This window comes from Apus apus, chromosome 2 (assembly GCF_020740795.1).
Source record: "Apus apus isolate bApuApu2 chromosome 2, bApuApu2.pri.cur, whole genome shotgun sequence".
Taxonomy (NCBI): Eukaryota; Metazoa; Chordata; class Aves; order Apodiformes; family Apodidae; genus Apus; species Apus apus.
The window spans coordinates 63,038,404-63,061,885 of record NC_067283.1 but is presented as its reverse complement, the minus strand read 5'-3'; the positions used below and the strand labels follow the sequence as shown (position 1 = coordinate 63,061,885).

Below are 23,482 nucleotides of genomic sequence, written 5' to 3'. Positions count from 1 at the left end.
TGGGAGAGCAGAATTGTGTTGGCTGCTGCAGGGAGAAGAAACCCCCCACGTGCTCTGGGGCAGTGCTGTATGGTAGGAGGAAGGGGGAGAGAGAGGCTGCTGGTGCCCCCAGGATGGTGCTGTTGCCATGCCTGAGGTGCTGCTAATGAAGTATTTGGACTTGGTTTCAATTTCAGTGCCGTCTTGTGTTTGAAGACAGACTTGGCAAAATTGCTCAATTTATCACATCTTTAAAAGAGAGCTATTTCACTTATGTTTTCCTCAAGTAAGTTGGTCCAAAGCCACACTTGGAAGTGCTACGCCTGGCATGGATGTCTCCTGAAGTACCATGCTGTCTGCTTGGATGGTACTGCTATTTGCTGGGTCTTGTGGCAGCTGTGGAGTTCTTTATGCCTTGTGGGCTTCAACCTGAGCTGTGGTAAATATTTCCATCTGCAAACCCTGGAAAGGGAGAAGACAAGCGCTTGAGTAGATGTTGATGAAGCTGGGGCATACTGAAAATGGCCTCTGCTGTGTGGTGGGAGCATGTTGCTTAATGGGTTTTGGCCTTCCTTTTATACATATGTGAATACATTCCAAATATGTTGGTAATTGTTTGCAAACTGAACTTGCCTAAGGTCGATGACATGTGTTGTGTCTCTCCTGCCCTGTTTACAAATGTGAACAGTTGTTGACCTGTTACAGTGTGAAAACTAACATGCTAACTCTCTCACTGCTGCTCGTGTGCCCTGCAGCTTTCAGGCCTTTGTGCCAAAGGTCTTTTCCCTAGGACTAAGTTAAGAAGGAAAGGCAGAGCATCGAAGATCACTTTCTGTGAATCATTTGGCATCTTTTCTGTGACTACGCTGAGTTATGTGGTCAAGTATGGCTTTTGTTTATTCCTATATCTAGAAGTAAAACTACATTTTATCACTTCATTAAAGTAGGAGACTTAATTTGATCACCTGCATCTGCTTTGAAGATTTCATCCAGCTTCTGTGTGGCTGCATCTAGGCCCAGAAGTGATCACTACTGAAGGCTGATGGCATTTGCAGGTGCCCTGCTTCAAGGGTATAGGACCTACTTTTTAGGAAGATACTGGGTGCTTCCTGTGTCGTTCACTTGCAGTAGTGCGGATGTTTGGTCCTTGGTATACTGAGCTTTATATTGACAAGTCACTGCTAAAAGCAGAGGCTTCTATATTGGCTTTAATTTCTGTATTTTGACAGTGGGATTTTAGAGTCTCATCATGTAGACATTGCAAGCCACTAGTTTATTTGGGGTTTTTTTTGTTTGTTTTTTTTTTTCCAAAGATCGTGAAAACTCATGGAAAACATGTAAATAACTGTTTTTCAGTAAAAATAAATTGTATTGGGACACTGGATAACAAGAGGTGTCTGCTTAGCCTTGGCTGTTTCAGCTCCAGCATTCCTGCTCCAAGATGTGGTATGTGTGTGTTGGTTAATGGGTGGCTCTAGCAGTAATTTTCATTAATGAACTTCTTGAAATACTTTCTCCCCTTTACACCGCTATCTTGGTTTTTTTTATTATTATTTGGTTGTTGTACAGCTGCTGGTTCAAAGGTTGTTGCATATTGCATAACTTACTGCTAGAAAGCAGGGCGGGGGAAGAAATTAATTGGCAAACTTCCTTCCTTGTTAATTAAGTTGACATTAGAAGTCATTAGAAGCTTAGGACTCAATGGTGGCTGTCACCATGCAGTGCAAGAGTCAAATTCTTCTATATTGTGTCAGGCTGACTGATCAGCTCTGCTACTTCTCTCTAAATATGGTTTCCTCTTAATTTTGGTTCTATCAGTTACTTACAAAATCTTACTAAAATTGGAGTGAAGTAACAGATAACTTTTTTTTTCTGCAAGCCACTGAATCTGCACTGTAGGATTCCATGATTTTTACACATTTTAAAGGACAGATGTAATTTTAGAGTGAAACACTTCTCCACAGAGTGAGTGTACTATACTCTCTATAAAACATAGCTTTAGCTTTCAAATTTGCCTTGCATTTTGTTCAGGAACGAACTGAAATGTAGACTTACTTGTATCCTTCCTGCTTAGACTTTCATTTAAGAGATGTCATGTGTGAAAATTTCAGGTCTGGAAGTAAAAAAGTATGCTCTTGGCTTGGCATGTATATTGGTATAGTCCATTTAGGTTGACAGTAGGCTTCTGACATTTGGGTGCTAGCACAGTGTAAGCAGATAAGTATGTAAAATTACAAAGTGATGTGCAGAAAGGGTTTCATCTTGTATGTGGAATGATGGTTCACGTTGATCAGGTTGTTTGTGGTGTACTGCAAATACATGCTTTAAGGAGCAGGTCTGAAGGACTTGCTGTGATCTCTGCTTCTGTAGTGGAAACTGGGCTTTCCTTCACCCTCCATTGGGCTTTTAAAACATCTGCTAGTTTTAAGGTTTTTTTTTCCAACTAGGGATTCTAGAAATGGAATTATATGGAATTATAATGTCTTGAGTGATGCTAGTAACCTAATAGTGCCTTCAGTACTTGTTTTCTTGTGCTGTTAGCTCTGGAATTAAATGGCAATTACCATGCATATATGCTGGTGTTATTTTGCCTTGCCAGCATCGTGTTTTTAGGCAGTGTGGGTCCCACACATTGACAGTCAGTTTTTTGTCCCTGTACAGTAAGCTAGTTCACACTTTGTCTAATGTCTTTGCCTAGCAGGAATTGATGTTGGTTACAGCTCTCACAGAAGGCTTTTGTGTGGCAATATCTGAAAGCTGTCTTGTTGGAGCTTTTTTTATCAAGGCTGTTGCAAGGAGGCCATTACCCCCACTCATGGAGAACATAGATATTCACAGAAATTCTTATAATAATGCTTGGTAAGTGGCATGCTGGTAGAGAGCGACAATGCTGGAGTGGTACAGAAATAATACCAGAGGTGGCAGCCGTGCCGCGTTGGGGCGTTATCTGTCCTTGCAGACTGGGGACGGGGTGGGAAGGGAACCCCACGCGGGGCAGACGGAGGGTGGGGATCAGGGCTATCGCAAGCACAAATAATCCTGGCTGCCAGCGCAGCAGAATAAAGTTCTACTTTTCATGGTAAGACTTATCGAGGGGCTTCAAGTAACCCAGATCCAAATTGCTGTATAATAGTTCTGCACCTCGTTCTTTTTTTTTTTTTTTTTTTCCAGCTCCATGCTATCTGTCGCCTAAAAATGTCTCTTGGGTGTTATGTAAAGCTGTGAGTCAGGTGAGACGGAGACAAAACTTCACAGCTCTGCTGTAGTACTCTTTTTAAGCGTAACGCTCTTAAGCCGGTAGAAATGACAACTTACTACTTGAGATGGGAGCAGAGAGGAATTTAAAAATTATAATAGCATTTTCAGTAGCTGCTTTGTCTTGACAGTGGGCATTTCACTGCATTTATTCTTTTTTTTTCTCTCGGGAACTGGCAGTTAGAAAACGCTCTTTTTTTAAAAAAGCAGTGTCCTGAAAGCATAAGCAAGTTGCTCATTTTCTTTCTCTGGTTCTTAATCATAAGAGCTGCCTTGATGACTTTTTTCCCACCTCAAGTTAGCAGTTTATTTATAATATGCTAATATTCTGCATGCCTGTTGGTATCACTGTTCTGTCGTGCTGAGCTGAGAATTGTTCTCTCCAAAAGTGACACTGCAGAGTTGACTAAATGAACCTGGGAAATTGTGTATGATGGAGAAAAATTCAGGTGGCTTTTGGTTTGATGGAGGTTCATGTTTCTTTCTATAAAATTACTTCCATTTCCTTTCTGATTGCAATTGCTAGTGACATTTTTATTGATTGCTTTTATTTGTTGCTTTAAAAATGTAGGCCATTTTTTTTTTGGCATCCTTGTTACCCTTGCATTCCTGTTGGCAAACTCCTCTGACCATCTTCCGTGCATTGCCACCAGCTGCTTTCTTGGATTGCAAGCAGGGGAGTGACGAACTTCAGGGGGTATTTTGCTCTTCTTGAGGCCCTTACAACAACTGCTTCGTGATGGAGAGCCTGCAAAGCCCCTGCAGGAATCCGTTTCCAGATCTAGGGGTTTGCAGTGTCCCTCCCAGTGGTTCTCTGCTTCAGCAGCTGTACAGAAAGACTGGGGGGTGTTCAAAGTCCAGACCATGCAACACAGTGCACGGAGAAGGAAATAGGAAAAAAAAAGCACATCACATGAATTGCTGTACTTGGAGCCATGTGCGTTGTAGGTATTTATAAGGAAGGTGGTCAAGAAAAGTGCAAGATCATTTAGAGGCCTCCAACATTGATTACCTGTGGCGTGTTCTCTAAAGCTGTTGCTTCTGGCCTTGGAGTTAAGTCCTCTTTTCTTGTCTTGCTAACATAATTCTGTTGCTAACTATGTGGGAAGTGAATGCAACAGCACTGAACACATTGAACGTTGTTGGCTAGCTGTTAAGCTTAGGTGTACAGCCTTCTGTGGACAGAAATAAGTTAATACTTATAAAGCTTTTTTTGTGGTTTTTTTTGGGAGGGAGGGGCAGAAACCCACTCTGCTGTGTAGGGGATTCCAGAGACTGACATATTTAATTAAAAGAAAAAAAGGAGGGAAAAGAAAAACAAGCTGGTAGGCAGGCAAATTCCCCTTATTCAGAGAAAGCCATATGTTCAGGATACTATCCTTAGTGTGATTTATTTGCTTCAGAATTTGGAAAGAGGGTTGCTAGGAAAAGTAAGATGCATTCAATTCTTTCACCTTAAAGGATTTTGTAAGGGCAATTACCATCTCAGTCCTTTCTTCCTCTTCTGAGTCCTGGAGAATAATCAATTTAGCAATAAGTCAGAGCAAGCAGAAATGTGATTGTTCTCATCTGCAATGCAGAGACTAAGACGGACTCGCTCTTTAAGGCTGAAATCACGTATTTCTGCCTCAAAGTGAATCAGGAGTTACGGAATCATTCTGCGTTCAGTAAGAAAGGATCAGAATTTCAGCTTTTGTATTTTCTCCTTCAGAGTTGTCTAGTTTTTGTTTTCTTGGCTACCCTTTAGCTCTTTGCATGGCCTCTAGTGCCATCTTGAAAACATTTCCCTGCTGCCTCCAAGGGGGGGAAAGTGGCACCAGCTGTACCAGGCAGGCATAATATCTGTTGCTAGTACTTAATTTGAAGTGCAGAAATGTGGCTTTCCCAGCCATTAGAAGAGCTTCGTTGCCTCTGCATGTGAAGAGCAGTCCCCAGATTCTGCTTGGCTGGTAGTTGAGAAGGGAGGAATCTCCTTAGGATCTTGCAGGGAGAAAATTCTAGGTATCTGTGAGATGCTATAGTATACCTAGCTAAAAATATCGGATACTTGAGCTTGCCTATTGACTTGCTTGATAGCAATGCCTTGTTGAAATGGAAAAAGCCAAAAGATCTGGACCAGTTTTAAAGTTCTTGAAATTTTTCTAACAGTGTAATGACACAAGAGGGGTGGTATTAAGATCCCAGCAAATGTGCTGCACCAGGGCAGCCTTGTCTCTTTTACTGGTTGTGCAAACATGGCATGCCTAGAAGAATAGAGACAGCCAGCCTGCCAGCAGCTGTAATGGTCCTGGAAAGGTTGCTTTTCCTCCTGTAAAGTAGCTGCCAGATGCTTGGTCCAGATTCAGCCCCAGACCCTTTGGTTAGTGTTGCACAAATCATACAAAACTATGTAGTACCTTCTGCTGCCAAATAACACTGAACACTTTCAGCAAGTATTTCACCTCCCCCTGAATGCTGGAGTTGATGCTTTTTGTGCTTTTTGTTGCTCTGCTTCATGCTTGAGTGTCCCCTGTGATTGCATGGTCATGAGCCCCAGTATGGAACACATGCAGTGATCTTCCCAGCTAGAGCCTTTGAAAAAAGAGTATCTTGAATTAAGAGCGTGGGAAGGTACATGGTCTGCTTTTCTTTGAGGAAAACTGTATTGTAACTTATTTGGTGTGTTAGTCCGAACTGAGGTGGGTGTGCAGGTCAAGACTAATGCAGCAACACACTTAGAGGAGATCTTTATACACCTGTCACTACAGGTCCACCTGTTCATGCATCTGCATCCCATACATGTAAGACTGGAAGTTTTCTGATAGTAATATTGATCGGGGCCCTGACTAGTTGTTTTCTTGTTCTTATGCATAACTGAATAGAACGGATAAACTTTATTTTTCACTTCACTTCCTATTACTTTTGGAGGTGGAGCTGATACTCTGAATTTCTTATGTTTCCTTTGACTACCATTGCATAGTTGTGGTATCCTGATACAATTTCTCTCTCGAGAAAAATGGTCCAAAAATAATCCTGCTTCACTGTCCATTTAGCAATGAGTTGACCCTTTTTTCAAGAAAAACCTAGGAGCTTCTCTTCTTGTGAGGAGCTGCATTTACCAGCAGATACTTGCAGTCCCTGTGAGTTTGTGGAGATTGTGGATTCTTCAGATTTGCTTTCTGAGACCCTCCAAGAGGACAAGCTATACCTGCTATGGGATCAGCCTGCTGCATTTAGCATTTGGCTAGAGCTGAGATTGGACAATTGACCTCAGTGATGTGAGCTTGAAATTGCAAAATAACTGATGAAGGCTTCTGATTGCATGGACTGAAAGACAGGACATATACAGCCTAGGGACTTGTGAGGGTTGAGCAGGAATCCTTCTTGGGGGATCCTGAGGAGCTGGATCGCTTTTTTTTCTGGTTTAACTAGCAGTTTGCATCTCCCTTGGCATGGTGAAATTGCATCAGCCCCTTTACTAAGTGTTTTTACCCAGACTACAAATTTTAACACAGTGGGTTTTTTTGTTTTTTTTTTTTTTTTTCCAAGTTTAGTATTAAGATCGTTAACAAGGCAGGCCAACAAGGTGATTTGGGTAAGAACCATTTACAGTCAAGATATGGAATTTTTTCACCTTAACAAGGGAAGGCAATGGTGGTTTGAGCATAAGCCAGTATGCCTTTCCAGAGCTGTGATATGGCTGAACCACAGTGGAAACCTGGAACTGCAATGACACTGCTTATAGGAAGTGTGACTCCCTGCATTTAACCACAAATGTGGTCAATCTTAGGAGAGGCAATAACAGAGAGGAAGAAAGGTGGTAGTACTTGATTAGCTTTGTTCTCCCTGTTTTCAGCAGTCCCTCTGATGGATGCAGCTCCATCTGTGAGAGCGGAGTGATAATATTCCTGAGCAGGGGTTCTGGTTTCTTCCTTGTTACATTTTGAAGATACCCTTTTGGGGTAGATGTAACAAGACTTGCTTTCAGCTTATCAAGTACACTAGTCATGTGCTACCATTAAAATAGTTGTCCTGCTTGGTAAACAATTCACTATGTCTGAGGGTGGTAATGTATAGAGAGGATTAAATACATTGTGAAGATCCTTCAGGTGGTCCCTAGCTTCATGCAGGGACTGAAGCACTAAGTATTCCAGTTGAGACAGGTATCTGCAGAGGGTGAGTGAGGGATAAAGGTCTTCTTGTTGCTTGTCACCATCGTGCCCCAGGGCAACGTATGAGCTCCATTTGGTTCTGCAGCGTGGGAATGGCTGCTTGTGTTGGAAACTAAAATATCCTCCTTCTTCCTATCTGCATGTTCTTGGAAATGAAATGTAATCCTCTCATAGTCAGGGTAGCCTTAACTGCCTGCTGAGGTAGGAAGGAAAAGATGAATTGGGGATTATATCTGTGCTACTAGGATCGCTTCCTGCGGCAGAGGGGATTTCCCGGAACCATCCTGAGAGACACTTCGGGGATGTGGTTTCACAGTCAGCTTGCAGTGATCCAAGTCAGTGCTGCCATGAGCAGGGCTGTGCCCTCTTTCTCTCCTCATGCCATCCCACCACCTCCCTGTGTCAGTGCCCCGGCCTCCTGCCGCTCTGTCCCCAGCCCGGCCGGGGACCCGCTCCAGCTGAAAGCCAACACGGGGTGAGCGATTGGTTTTCATCCCTGCAGTCTCCTGGCGGTGGCTGGCAGCGTGGCTGGGGTGCAGGCGGCCGGCAGGGCCTGTCCCTGTGGCAGTGGGGTGCCGAGGTGCACCGTGGGCTGGGAATGCCGGCCGGCACCCCCTGGCCAGGCGCTCTCCCCGCACGTGAGATGGCTCGCTTGGCACGGTGGAGTAGCACGGGACGAAAGCCTGGCAGATGGCTCTGTACAGAAACCAGCAGCCTGCGTGCCCTTACTCACTGCTTAGGTGACCTGGTGCCGGCAGCTGCCGGCGTTTTGCTGGCAGCGCTCAAGGGATGAAGGGAACTTGCGCAATCTCCCCATCTCTGGCTTTCAGTTTTTAAAGGCTTGGGAGCAGTAGAGGGGTTTTGTGAGCACGTGGAGGAGAAAACACGGCTGAAATAATTTTCAGTTCGCAGAGGAAATCCACCGTTGCTTAAACTGAGACTCTGCGTTTTACCGGCGCTGTGTTTGTGCTGTTCCTCGTACTCTCTGCTTCCCGTCCCTGACCAAGGCTCCCAGGCTACATGTAATTTAATTACAGTCTGATGGCTGGCGTCGAAGTAGGTGAAGTTAGAAATGTAATTTGTGCCTAGAAGTTATGTATGTAGTGCGAGCGTGTGATACTGGAGGCCTTCTCCAAAATCAATGCTATTGGGAAATGCCTCCTGAGGAAAGACTGGCTGTGCTGCTTTGACAGGTACAGTTGCTCTGAGCAGGGCTTTAACGTGATTTTTAACAGATGAAAGTAAAGACATCGTGGTGTTGCATGAGGGGTTGCATAATCCCTGGATATGGCAATTAGGACTGCTTTTACTGCCAATAGCTGCAGCCACAGCCAAGCGACTTGCATGGGTTATGAGTGTGGGAAGGCTATTGGAGCTTCTGGTCAGGTGAGTAGTAGTGGACTAGTTGTATGGAAAGTTCATCAAGGAAGGCTGAGTTTCATGGCTGGAGTCGTAGCAAAGTCTCATTTCTGCCACTCTAGTGAAGAGGTGCAGCCAGCCTGCATGGCAGTGGGAGCACCCAGGAAAGCACTCCAGCAGCTTATTCCATGCTGCTGGAGAATTGGGCTCTAGTGCCCAAAATACACCGATGAATCGGGGCTTCAGCTTAGAAGGAGGTATATCATAGTGGTTGTATGGAAACCGCTGCATACAAACTGAACTAGTATAGTACTAACTAACTCTGAAGACAGGCTGTAACTAGTAGGAGTGTAAAAGAAAAGTTATCTCTTTAATCCGTTGTCTAATTTTGAACGTAACTATTTTGTTATTGATTACTTCAGCAAAAAAATTCAGATGTGTATACCTTGCAGTCCTTCTACACACTGCCAACTGCCAGAAGCCTCAGCTCTCCCCACAGCAGCTGCCAAATTTTCCATCTTTCTCCTATACTTTCTTTAACACCATTGTGCATTGACACATTTGCAGTACAGTAAAATGTGAAAGCTGTGTAGCATTCTTATTTATTTTGGAATTCAGCTTTTTACACAAGGAAAGCTGTAGCTCTGCCGTATTTACTTTCTTGTATTTAATTGAATTAAACATATTTACCTGAAGCGGACACAAAATTTCCAGTTTGCTGTGGAAAGCATAGGCTTGTGCTGCAGAACTTGTTCCAAGGTAGTGTAGAGCATGTGAGGGCTCCTTGCCAGTGCAGAGCGTGGGAGGGAAGTCAGGAGTCAGAAGAGTCTTGCTGCAATTGTGAACAGGCGCCTGTTGAGAGAGTAGAAGTTATAGATGTCAAAGCAAGACAATAGGTTTTTGGGTATTTTTGAGTTTTATACTTCCAAGACAAACCAATGACTGGCAAAGGAGGTTTCTTCCAAAAATGTTTTGGAAGTGTTTTTATTTTACCTTGGAGAAAAACCTGCAACCTCAGATGGTGAAACGTCAAGTTTTTTTGGGTGATCTTGGATTTACAGTTTGACGGTTGTGAAAATAATTAGTGTAGAAAATGAGGCCTTTTTTTTTTTCCTTAAGAATCGACCACACTCTAGGCTTTTCAGCAAACTAGGAAGTCTGCATACTGGTGGGAGCTTCCTGTGGCTGCCCTGAGCTGTCTTAGCCTTCCTCCTGCTGCTAAGAGAATAAGGCTGTCCTTCTTTTTATCCACATACTGTTGAGAAAGGCCATCATACATAGGCTATTTTTGATCCTATTCCTTTCCCTAATTATATGTAGCTTTTCTAAATCTTGTCTGGATGGAAAGATCCTGTGTACTTTGAAAGGGCTCATTTGATCTAAATTTAAGGATGTCTCATGTCCAGTTGTGAAACTTGCTATTTTAGTTTGCCCTACCTACAGCTTTTACTAAAACAAGAGGAAAAGGATGAAAAGGAGGAACTAAAAAGTGTGTGTGTGAGAGGAGGCAACCGTGACTCACAAGTGGGGCTGCATTTGAAAATGGAAAGGATCAAGGTGTGCTGATCATAAGAAAGAAAGTTAGGGTTTTTGTGAAGAAGGCACGATTAAATCATATGATCATTTATCTTCTGAATGGATTGAGGTACATTTGTGAAAGAAGCCATGAGCCTGAATTGAGTAGATAACTTTGAAGAGAGGAGAAATCTATTTAAAGAAAGGAATTTTTATTGCAGCCTTTAATAGTTTTATATTTTTGTGCTAGATTCCATTGGAACACTTCTCCGGGCTTCTGGAAAATCCCATTTAGCTGTCCATTGCCTATGGGATAGTTCTAATAACTGCACAGCAAGGCAGGTAGCAGAAAGGGAATAGAGGGAGAATGCAGCAGTGCAAGAAGCCACATGGGCTTTCTCTGAACTTCAGGCTGGAATGAATAGAAATTAAAGCTCATGAATAGAGAAGTCTCTGCATTCATCCTAGGTGTTCTCTTCTACCTCTCTGCTCATGTTCTGCCTTCCAGTCTTGTTCTGACATCCATAAGATTTCCCTAAAACTTGGGATGTCCAACAGTCTTGAAATAACCCTTTCTGTAGAGTTTACATAGTGTGTGATTATAAGGATGGAGCACTGCAAAGAGTGCTTGTGGTGTTTCCTAAGATGTTGACCTGCAGTATCCAACAGCCTGCTCTTCCAACCTCCACCTTTCTTCTTTTCCTGCATTTCCTCCCCACTAACCAAAATCTAAAAGATAAGAAAGGTGTAGCTCACCAACATGTGAATGACGCTGACAGAAAAGATACTTCATTTTGATTAAAAAAGTAACTGTCAGTATGACTGGATGAAAAATTGGCTTCGTGACAAGAAGAAAGTCCTTCTGATTGATTCCAGTGAGTATTTGCTCTAATCCCAATACTATGGAGTGCTTTCATCATTGTCCCAGAAGTAAACAAAAAAACTATTACTGATAGTAATTGTTAGGAGAGCAGTAAATGATAATGGGGCTCTCACAACTTGCTCTATAGGCACACTCAAACACACTGCGTCTTTAATACAGCCAAAGGCAAAGTTGTATGCCAGAGAAGGGGGAATGCAAGCTATGCCTTATGAAAGAGGGCCTGTATCCTGGAAGGCAGCACTTCTGAGAAGTCTGTAGTGGACAAGCAACTGCACCCCAGCTTCCAGTGCAATGCTGAGGAGCCATGGCATTGAGGCTTGCATCTTGGCATGTACAGGGATCAGGAGGGGGATACTTTTGCCTCAGTGAAGAGTTTTGATTCAACTGATACTTAAATATGACACACGCAGTTCAGTGCTCGTAAAGGCAAAATGATGTTGAAAGGGCAGCGGGAATTATTTGATGTCTGAAGGAAATGCCCCACAGTGCAACTTCATGAAGTAATATTTTGCTTTTGAAATTAGTATTAATGATTACTTGACTGATATGCAAAATACAGAACTGGAAGAGGTGGCTGATACAGCTGATAGTTGAACTACCATCCAGATGGGCTGAGAAATGGGCTGACAGGAACCTCATGAAATTCAGCAAAGGGGAAAGACTAAAGTCCTCTACCTGGGGAGGAATAACACCAGGCATCAGGACAGGCTGTGGCCAACCTGCTGGAAAGCAGCTCTGCAGAAAAAGCTCTGAGGACCCCAGTGGACATCAAGTTGACCATGAGACAGTAACACATTCTTATTGCAAAGACCACTGATGACCTTCCAGGCTGCAGCAGGTCGAAGGAGATGATCCTTCCCATCTGCTCAGCCCTGGTGAGACACATGTTTTTTGTTTGGTCCAGTTTCGGACCACCCAGTACAAGAGAGACATGGACATCCCTGGAGGAGGTCCAGTTGAAGGGCCACAAAGGTTTTTAAGGCCTCAGAGCATCTGATGCACAAGGAGAGGCTGAGAGAGCTGGGACTGTTGAGCCTGGAGGAGAGAAGAGGTATAGATACCTGATGGGAGAGACTGAAGAAGATGAAGCCAGACTCTTCTCCGTCGTGGCCAGTAACAGAATAAAGGACAGTGGGCACAAATTGAACTGCAAGAAATCCCATTTAAACCTAGGATTTTACAGCAAGGATGGTAAAATGCTGGAATAGGTCACTTAGGCTGTGGAGTCTCCGTAATTTGAGATAGTAAAAACCCAGCTGGACACAGTTCTGAGCATCCTATTCTACTTGCCCGTTTTCAGCAGTGGGAGGTAGACTACATGATCTCTAGAGGTCCTTTCCCACCATAGCCACTCTGTGAGATGATTCTGGTACCAAAGGATTTCTTAATTTGTGAAGCTGAGCACATTGAAAACTTACTACTGAAAGCTGAAGCTGCAAACTCAAAGTGGAAATTTTGTGTGTTTTTTTTTTTTCTTTTAAGTGAGGGGGAAATAATTTCAAGTTTTTACAGAATGAATGTTTCACTTAGTAATTTCTCTGCAGAGTTATGCTCTGTAATTTCAGCCCTGAACAACCTTGAGGTCAGCAAGTCCATCTGCCTGCTTTTTGCTGGGTGGGTGCAACTGTTTCTGGTCCTTCCTAAAAGACACTTGCTCATTTAGCTTTCTCATAGCAGAGATTCTAAAACTGCATGACAATATCTTCCTAGCCTTGCTGCAAAATAATTTAATGTTACTAATTGCATAAGAGCTAGCATAAATGCAGTGGCCTGTGATATGTAGGAGGTCATATTAGAAAGTAAGATTATTTTATTTGATCAAAGGGCAGGTTAGAGAGAAAAGATGAAGTTATTTCATTTTTTAATTTGAGTTTAAAGGTAGTGTTCATTTTTCTGGATAATTCATCTCAAGGTATTTAGTTTAGGGAATACATCATAAAGAAGACAAAGTAGAATGGACAGATTGTGTCTGATGTGGGTCAGTTTTGACACAGTCAGGTCCTTGTTTGACTCCATGACCTGAGATGTTCTGCTTCACTAGAGCCAAAAGGCATACTTTTTTGAAATACTCTTTATAATGTGAGAAAGAACAGCAAATTTCTCTTCCCCTATAAATTTATTCTCTGATGACACATCTGTTTGGGATGCTGTTCTGTAAATCAGGCTATCACATCATTTCTTTAGATGGCCCCCATCCATGGCATGACAGAGTTTATCTAGATGTAAAAAATATTTAGTCTACCAAGGCTCCTTAGCTTTTTTTCATGAACTGGTGTTTGTCGTCTTGTCTTGTTTTCATTCCCTCTCTGTCACTGCAAGCAAGTAGTTCTTGCCATTTGAACAAAACAATTTATCTTCGTTTTGCGAGCACTCCCAGGTCGTTCTGCTCCTTGGTGTAGCTGATGGGAGTGATAAAATACTGCCAAGGTAAGATGTGCATAATGGTGAAAGCTTGGTGGATTAGTTGTTCTTGGTGACATTCCACATAATTTAAAACATTAAGAACTCTGCTATCAGTGCTGTTTCAGCCACGTAAGCTCTTTGCTGCCAAACTGACTGCTGAAAGAAGAATGTATGCAACAGCTGCCTACCTTGACCTGGGGAGTGAGGAAATCATCAGTCCTTAGAGTTTAGAAACCCAGGCTAGGTGAAAATGAGGTTCACTTTGTAGTCAAATGTACTGTGAAGAAACCTGATGGCAGTACTGGCTCCTGATCTGGGATGAAGGGAGCTGTCAGACCACCCACATGTGGGGTCTCTGAGTGCCTGCTCTCTATGATTACCTCTCTTCTTAAATGCTTTCATTGGTTTCTTTGACTTCTGCTGATTTGTACCCTTGTTTCTGACTGCTTCAAGGAATAGTTGCTTTTGGGTAAGTAAGCCATGTTTCCTGGTTCTTGGGCACTTGTTTTTGTGTGGGGTTTTTTGGGTTTTCTTGGTAACTGAAGTTTGCTATGTGGAGGAGTTTGTGTTACCTTCTTCAAGGTTACTTAGGATTATTTTTTTCAATGTGATACTAGTAATTTCATTTTCACCATTCTTGTGGACGATTAATTGAATTCTCCATGCAAAGTCATCATTAGAGTTACTTGCAGGTGCAAATATAACTTTTCAGGGCTAATCTCCTGGGGACAATGTTGAGACTTCGTAAAGTAACCCTGAAACACCCCACGGTTTTTGTAATTTGCAGAACTGTCCTGTATTGTAGTAATTGCTTAGGTCCTTATGTTATTTCTCATCATCTGACTCTGTAAGTGCAAATAATTGCATCTTATCTGGGTCTGGTTGACTTCTGAAACTTTTTTTGTCAACTTTCACAGTGTCCTTTAGAATCTATACAGTATTTTTATCACCCTAAATGGACTCAAAGTACATTTATTACTTTGGGGGAATCCAGCTGTATGTTTCCATACTTGTACGGAACTAGGTTAAGGAAGTACTTCAAAATAGAAGGTTTTGCTATTTCAGATCTGACTTTTCATAACTAATTACATTAATTGAACAAGTAGTTAGATGTCAGAACCATCACGCCTCAGGCAGTGAATTAAAAATAAGGAGTCAAGATTGGTGTTCACTATTTTTAAGAAAGGATTCTCCTTTGTGGGCACGAATACCCAATAATAACATTAACGTGTGCCTGAGTACTTAAAACTTACTGCCTTCTAGTTTGTAGCTCTGCTATAGTTTCTCAGGTGTTTGCCTATGGATGCTCTCTGTAATTAATTTTTGAAAGGATGAGCAAGTTAATTGTTTCCCTGTGAATCACCTGTCAGTGACTGAAGAGATGCAGTCCCTTCGCGCTGCACTAGTATGACTTGGTACAGGTATTCCGTGTGGAGTGCAGGAAAACTTGGAGTGCCGGGGTGGGAAATCTTGAACCGCAGACCTGTGCAGACAGGAAAACTTGCACTCCAGAAACTTCACTGGTGTAATTCCACAGATGCTGTTCTTTCTTGTAAGTGTCCTGTATCCAAGGAAAACAAAGCTTGAGATGCTGTGGCTTAGGCTGGCAATTTAGTGAGCAAACTTGGTGATGCAAGCCCAATCTTGCATCATTACAGTGCACTTACACTGAGATAGCACTGGCATGGCTTTGCGAGTGCTCCTCCCTTTTCATTTTGTACGGATCAAATTTTACCAAATCTATAATCTTGGAGAATTTTATCACTATATTCTACATGTTCTGTAAGTAAAGAGTAACTCTTCTCCTGATTCCTAAATCATGCCCAGAGCATTACTACTTTAGTTTTTAACCTGTTTGATATTTTATGGCATTTACTCCAAGAAAGTTCATCCTGTCTGATTTTCTACCTCCCTTAATATCCTTCCTCCCTCCTCTTGGGGTTTATTTGTTTAATAGACAGTTTGGCAGACAACTGACAGTGTTTGAAAGTTTTTCTTTTTTAAGTAGCTTCTAATTTCCACACAAAGTGGAAGCCAGTCAGTGGAACTAATCCAATCACAATCTTATATTGAAGTTAATGGCTTTTAAAAGAATACTTTTAAAAATAGTCCTTAAATACAAAAGACAAAATAATATCTAGGATATACTTTAGACTGATTGCTTTGTTGTTTTGGGTTTTTTTAAAATCAATCTTAAAATGAAAAGCAAGATTTTGTTTCCCTCCATCCAGTTCAATTCTAGCCTCACCCATCAGGAAGCTGCAAGTCCTAAAAGGTTGAAATACCACAAGCAGCTCTGCTGACATCTGAAGAGGTGGTACCGTATCACACACTGTCTGAAGTTAAAATACCACTTTCTTACTTGGCTTTCCTTGATCTTGATGGGTAACACTAAAAGGGGACCTGTGTCAGTGTGGTTGTTACATATATATGCAGTACAAAGAAATTAGACCAAGAAGTCTCTTACATGGCCAGTCTGTCACATCCTGCCCCTCACCTGCTTGCCATCAGTTTGAAAGCTCAGCATCAGGCCTAGTCGTTTTCTTCAAAGGATGTCTGTGGTGAGAAATTACTGATGTGAACTGCAATTGAAAATCCCAGCAGTGTTTCTGAGGTGGTGTCTTTGGGAATGGAGGTAGGCAAATGGCTGGTAGCTTTGGCATCAATTTGTAGGACCAGGCTGGTGTTAAAGCCTGCAGGTGGCAGGGCTAGCCTTGTCACTGTGGCTCTGGCCGTGCTCACTGGTGGGGGAACCAGTCCTGCACCCAGCCACCCCAAAAACCTGCAGTCAGGATTCCTCCCCCCAAATGCTGGTTAGCCTGTTTGCACTTCTGCATGTGAGTCTTGGCTGTTTGTCAGTATGTTGTCTGGAATTTTTGTTTCCAGAGCTTTCACCTTCACCCAGCAGGTGCAGCTCAGCCTTCTGCTGCCATTGGGGTGAGGGAGTAGCTGTTAAGTGGAGCTGTTTTCAGGACTGCTCAGAGACACATGTGCTCCTCACCTTGTCCAGTTTAGCAGTTAAGATGAAAACAGGGTGCAGTTTCCTGAAAGTAGCTTTTCATATTTCAACATGAAGTGGTAACTGGAGCCTTCAAGCTTAGCACAGTGCAAGGACATTGCTTCCAGGAAGAAGTAATTGTTTCATATTTGGTGGAAAAAATTGCAATAGAAAGATCTCAGATGATTCATTTCCTGTGCAGCATAGGTGTAATTCTGTTGGTTTGAGGGCTGAAGTGTGGCTTATGCTTTGGTTTATTTCTTGCACAACTGTTGTAATGTCCTTCCCCTTCTAGTGCAAAGGAAATATGAAGTACTGCACTACTATAGGAGAACAAGATAAGCTGCTCATTTTATTAGCAGCTACTATTACTGAGTGCTAGCCTGGCAGGGTGTAGGCTGATCCCATGGCATCCAAGTAGACTGATGAGTAGAAAATGGAATAACATCAAACAAGTTGTCAACTTACCTCAGGGTCTGAGTTATGTTAGTGGTGGTGACCTGGAGGTACTCTGACCTTCTGGCAGCTCAACTCTTCACAAGATAGCAGAATGAAAATTGAAGGTGGTGAGTACCCCGAGATCACAAGTCTCCAGGAAAAAAAAATTACCTGCAGTAGGTCTAGGAAGAAACCACCATTTTTCTTTGCTGTGTTTCACTGCTTTCTTGATTTGGTTCAGGTCATTGTGTTACATTGAATAGTGGTTGAAAATGTTCTTCTGTTCAGACAAGACTGAGATGAGAGAAGTGTGAACTGCCACATCAGGGGTGAGGTGAAGGGCATCAATGCACAGTGCTGCTAACATGAGACCACTGTTAAACACACTAGAAAGCTAAAGTATTCCTTTCAGTGGGTGTTAAAAATGGCATTGTGTGATGCTCTGCAGTGATGACTGGAAGGCACAGGTGACACTTCCTTCTGCATATTCAACCTGAAGATAGAAAGCTATGGCTATGTTCCTCTGGGTTGGGTCCCACTTTCAAATAAGAATTGGCTGCTGAACCTTGACCACCCACATTTTAACTTTTTTTTTGAGCTATATGTAAGTCTTACAGTTTGATATTTAAGTGTTTACAGTTCATGGCTTCTTTGACACTCCTGGTACTTCTGAGGGAATTGTCAGAATAGCAGAGTGGTGACATTGGATGGTTTAATTAGACCTTGAAAGAAACTTCACCAGAGTAACATTATCAGCCTTCAACTCTCAGGGTCAAATGCCTAATGGGGATGGGCTGCAGATGATCAGAATGTAGTTTAGTTTGGTAATTGTGAGGTGCCTCTTATTGAATTATAAGCCTTATAAAGGCATAAAAAAGGCATTTTAATATCATCTACGTTAAAAACAATTTGACTGTACCTGAATTAATAATTTCAATGTAAGAGCTAGAGAAGAATTTTCCTCAGTCAAAGCTATGATAAGCTGATACCTGGTAAGCTGAAAAATAAGATGATAGTTTAGGAAACACAAATTAGTATAGTGGAAAGGATTTTTTTGTCTTCCTTGTGATACAGTTGCCATTTTCTGAGAAGAAAATTTGGGGCTTTTTTGTTGAAGTAGATTGATCAGGATGATTTCTGTAAGCCGTGTTTTCATTTGCTTTAAAATGCTTCTATAACTGTTACTTTAAATACTAGCTGCTTATCACTCAACTAATAGTGCTGAATAATAAGTAGCAATACATCAGACTCCTGTTCTTCCTTGTATTGGTTTTACAAAGTATTTGATTACAAAGGCACTATCTAGTGTGTCTTTTTATATGTTTTTACCTTGGTCTAATGAATGGGCTATGTGTAAAACTTGAGGTAGTGTTTTCACTAAAGTGCCATTCTTGGTCTTGTTTCTCTGTGTAGGGTGATGTGGGAATGCATACTTTTGACAGAAAAGTAATATTTTTGGGATGAGTTGAGAGGACTTTTAGAACTCTTTCTTTAAGGACATACTTAGTTTATTGTTTGCTACATGCAAGTAGTTTAATTCCCAGCTATTTCTTTATCTTCCTATTATTTTCTTAAACTTCTTTTAAATAGCTTAATACTGTCAGAACTACTGAAACCAAGGGTAGCATGTTCCAAATTCTTGGTATCAGTGGGTAGACTGCTGGAGTAAATACTTCTTCATGGAAGCCCGAAATACCTCTCGCTTCGAGGAGACTGAACTGCAAATTTGTCTCCTTGTTGCTCAGCTGAAATAGGTGTGAAACTAGGAGTTATCACTCGAAGTCTGAAGGCAGTAACTCTGATATTCCTCTTGCATCTCTTTGCTGACTCAGGTGTTTCTTTGATGGTGAACTGACTTGCAGAGCTCAGTCACTTCCCTGATGAGAGCTCCTCTGCTTGCCTTTCTGCACTAGTCCCTGCTTTTTAGTCGCTGCTGGTGTCAGCCCTGGTGTTTGCCATGCCCTCAGCTGGGTGCAGCACCCTGGTGGGGACTCAAGGCTCTCCACATACCAGGGTTTGTTCATTTAAGCATGCTCAAAATGCACAGCCTGTATCTCTGTTCAGTGGAGAAATTTCCTTAGTGTATGAATATTTCTATGCATTCACCCAAAGGTGTCTTTTTTTCTTTGCTGCTTCTCTTGCCTTCCTTCCTCATCAAATTCCAGCTTAATTTACCCTTTCATGTAAGGTGCTTGCTTTCTTCTCTGTAGCCCTTGACCTCTGAAACAGCTTTCTAGAGTTCATGCCTCACAACCTCAACTTTTAAATTGAATTTTTAATTGGCTGCATCATTTTGAAAATGTAGAAGAAAGCCTGTGGACCTGTGCGGGGATTGGTGGAGTGTCTGTGCTATGGCTTCCTCACTGTGATCAAAATTTATCTGTGTTCTCTGGGTAGGCTTGCAGCCCCTCCCCAGTAATATCAGCATTGTGGTGACATACAGAAAAGCTGCTATTTTATCTGCCCCAAGCAATTGTAATATCTTCTAGAGACTGTGCATGGCTTAGTCATCTGCCCTTGCTTAACTTGCCCAACTCAGTCCTCCCTCTGAGATGCCAACAGAGACAAACTGAGCACTACAACACATTTCTCAGGCTTGCTGCTTAGTTCACTGTCAGCTATCACTTAATACACACAATTTATTCCTTGCTATGCTTGGTCATTTCCAAACTTATTTTTGCTGCCCAGTCAACCCTAAACTGGAGTTTCTTTCCAGCTCTTCATCTTGTTTATTTGGAATAAGTTATTTTATCTTCTGTCCCCACCTCAGTAGGCTTCACCCCAGGTTAATTTGGCTCTCATTCTGAGTTTTGTCCCTTTGTATATAAATCAGACTGCTGCTGCTGCTGTAATATACCCTGAATGCCTGCTAGGGAAATGGAGGACTTAGATGCATCTCATCCTGGATAGGACCTCCCAGGAGATGGCATGTGTGTAGCCTGGGCAGGCCCAAGAGCTGTGGTGCTTGCATTTTGGAATGGAATTTGGCTCTTGATGTTTGTAATGAAAATGTACTGACTGTGCTTTTCCAAGTGTTTTTAAATTTGGCATTGTGAGGGAAATAGAATATGTCCAATGCAGTTCATCCTTCTGTCAAATTTTATGTGCCTGCCAAAGCCCAATGGGTGCAGGAATATTTCAGCAAAGGGTTTTCAGAAGGTAGCACAGGTAATGTAATTTTTCTTAGGTCTGACTCTTGCAAGCAGTGCAACTGTCATGTGTCTGGTAATAACGCTGAGGGAGACATTGAGCAGGAAAAATTTCAATGTGCATAGTTGGGCAAAGTTATGTTCCGTATTTTTATCACTGGAAAGAATTAGAGGACATTTTACTGCTTCTTCCCTCAGACTTAGAAATATAAGCCTTGTGGAAAATGAGGTTTTGGTTTGACACAGTGTAGTCTTCAAAAACTGATGCTGGCTATCCCCCACCACGGCGCTTCCCTCTGCTATTTTGACAAAACCCTGTGCTGGCTGTTACCTAACACTGGGCATTTCGCAGTCTGTTATGCTCTTGCAAGGTAATGCTCTGACTTTTGTTTTTTTCATTGTAGTTGGTGCCCGTTTCTTTCCCCAGGAACTGAAGTTGGTTGCTGTGTGACATGAAAGTGAAGTCCCTGGAATACCAAGCTCATGCCCCAGGGGATGTAGAGGTGTGCTGCTGCTCCTGCTTTGCAGCTCACAAATGCAGACAAGTCACCCACAGAAGGGATAACCTGGCAGAAAACCCGTCACTTTTGTTTTGGAGGAGGACTAGGTTTCTGTGGTTGTGACCCTTGAGCTAGCTCTCTGCAGCATTTGATGAAGACACATTGGTCAGGCAGCAGGGGAACAGAGAGAGGGCAGGGATGGAGGGAGCTTGCAGGAGAAGAGGTGGTGGCAGCAACCTGTTAGACCCAGGTAGCTGTGAAGTCAAAATAGCCTATTAATGGCAATGCGCTATAACTTCTCTTTGGCATCTTTTCCACTCCCATTTTTTTGTTTTTCAATGAATGAAAACATTTTTGCTCTTTTTTTAGTCTTCTGTAAGCATACCTGCCTCCAACCTCTTCTTAAAAGTTAATCTCTGAGACTGAGTATTGTAAAGTGAATTGCATCAGGTCCTGCCTACTTGAAAATACTTAACTTATCCTAGGAGTTTTAGAACTATTTTCCTAGAGACAAGTGTTCATATGAAGACATTCTTGTGGGTTTGCCTTTGATATTAATTGTGGTACCTCTGGGTTTCTTTGTTTTTAAAAAAGGGATAGAAGCTAAGGGGCATAACTACATAGGAGTAGAGGTGCAACTTGTTTTCAGTGGTCTGCACCAAACAGTGGATTGTATCTATATCAGGAATTCTTCATAGTATTGGAAGAGAAAATTAAGTCAAAACAGTTGATGCCACGTTTTTTTTATGTCTTGGTTGGGCATATGTCTGAATCAGCTCAATAAGACGCTTTTCTGTCTCTTGCTGGATGTATCAATTTGTGACTTTATCTGTCTCATTGCCCTGTGCATTTTATCATTCCTTCACAATTCTCTTGAGGAATCCGACTTCCATTTATTGAACTCAAGTTTCATGTTGCTGAGAAGTTTTTAGACCCTTAGCTTCAAATCTTGCCCTATCACTGGGATGCTCTGTGCTGGTGTCCTTTGGCTTGCTGCTACTTAGTGGGTCCCACATACTGTGTCAGAAGATTATGCATGCTATGATTGTTCAAACAATGCAAATAAAGACCAATTATACAAGTTTGTACAAAAAATGAATTTATTTATGCAAAGCAAGGGTTTTTTTTTTAAAGGGTCACTGATTCTGCCAGTTGCTGAACATGGATCTTGACATTTCTGAAGGGAAGTCTGTATCAGAAAGCACTATGAATAATTTTGGAGGTGGGAGAGAGAAACTGAGTGACCCGTGATCTCTAGTGCAAAGAAAAAGGCACTAGAAAGTATTTGGCTTGTAAGTCAGGGAAGAAGAAATTAAGAGAATATACCACTTCAGTCCTGCATCTTATCAGTAGCGACGTTTGTAAAACAGGAAGGGGAAGAGAGCACTTGCTGAGTGACGTGGAACATCTGGCCTGAAATTAAACATTCCCCAGGGTTTGCTAAAATTGCCTCCTTCTAACTTCACCAAGCTCTTTTCAATTCTTCCAAAATATTTTGGAATCTAGATCTCTCAGGTTTTCTGTATGCTTCATGCCCTACAAAATAACTTGTCTTGTAGTGCTATGTCTGCTGTTTGGCATTTTTCCAGGAGCCATTCAATAGTCCTGCACTGCCCGTAGGTACAGTACCCTGGTGAGACTGACAGGAGCATGTTTTTATAACACACCCCCAGCACACACAGATGGGCTTGTGCTGCTGCTGCTTATGTTCTCTCACTACTAAACCTGCTTATTTGAAGTTCACAGGAGAAAGTTGTGTTTAACCACAAAAGCAGGGCAAAATATTGTTGTTCATTTCTTGCAAACAAGTCGAGACAAAAAGTTTTGATGTGTAGTCCAAATTGGAGTTTCTCTTCTGCTGGAGAGAGCTGCTGCAAATCTCTTGATTTTAGGTCTTTAGCATTTCCCCTCCTCAACACCTGGTTTTGAGATTCTCTTTTATCTTTAATTGTATCCCTTTGGCCTAGTCTTCCCGTGCTCTGAATTGTTCCCTTTTCACCCTTCCTTCTCTCTTACAGTTCTCAGGGTGGAAAAACACTTGAAAAAAAGTGTGAAATTTATTTCTCCCTCTGGAATAGCTCTAATCTTAATTTAATCCAATTACGTTGGCTAAACATATTAGCTGGATGCTTTTGTTAACAGTTGACCTTTTTAAAATGTGTCCTTGAATTACAGAGCCGATGTCTCAGGGAGAGGAGCAGAGATGTTTCACACCATCAGAAGTTGCAACTGATGGGCTGCAGGGAGACAGTTCAGTTTTGCTCTGTCACCCATGAATTAGTGCCTTGCTCCTTTACAGCAAATACAGAGAAGAGTGGCTTGGGTGCTGTCTACATGCTGTTAACACTGTGGGCTTATACAAGTTTCATCTGTTTTAACTTGCATTTTAGTAAGTTTGAGGTTTGCAGAGTCCATTACAAAGGTATTAGTTAGCTATTCATAAATAAATGCATAGAAGTTAATTTATTTAGAGCTTTCTGTTGGTTGCAGACACAAAATGCATACGCTAAATCCACAATACAGAAATATCTGTCTACAACTCCATAGCTGAATTTATTACTTCATCTTGGTTCACTAAGGAGCAGAATGTGGTCCAACCCTTTGAGGCAAATCTAATGAGCAAGCAAATAAAACATTCTGAATTATTCTGCTTAATTGAATAAACAACATTCTTTAGAAATGATTATTTGGCTAAACTTCATTAGATGTAAAACTTTTTTTTCTTGTTTTTCCTGTGCCTTCCCAGTAATGTTCTTTCTATTGTTAGGATAACAAGTATCCCCAGATTTAATGTCAGTAACCTGAGTAACATGGCAGAGTATAGAATTGTTTCCAAAGCCAGTAGATTGTGT

At 42.0% G+C, this 23,482-nt stretch overlaps 1 protein-coding gene across 3 annotated transcripts in view; it reads left to right on the top strand.

Moving 5' to 3' along the window:
• E2F3 (E2F transcription factor 3) overlaps positions 1 to 23,482 on the top strand; it is a 43,895-nt gene that overhangs the window by 6,947 nt on the left and 13,466 nt on the right. The window lies entirely within an intron of this gene.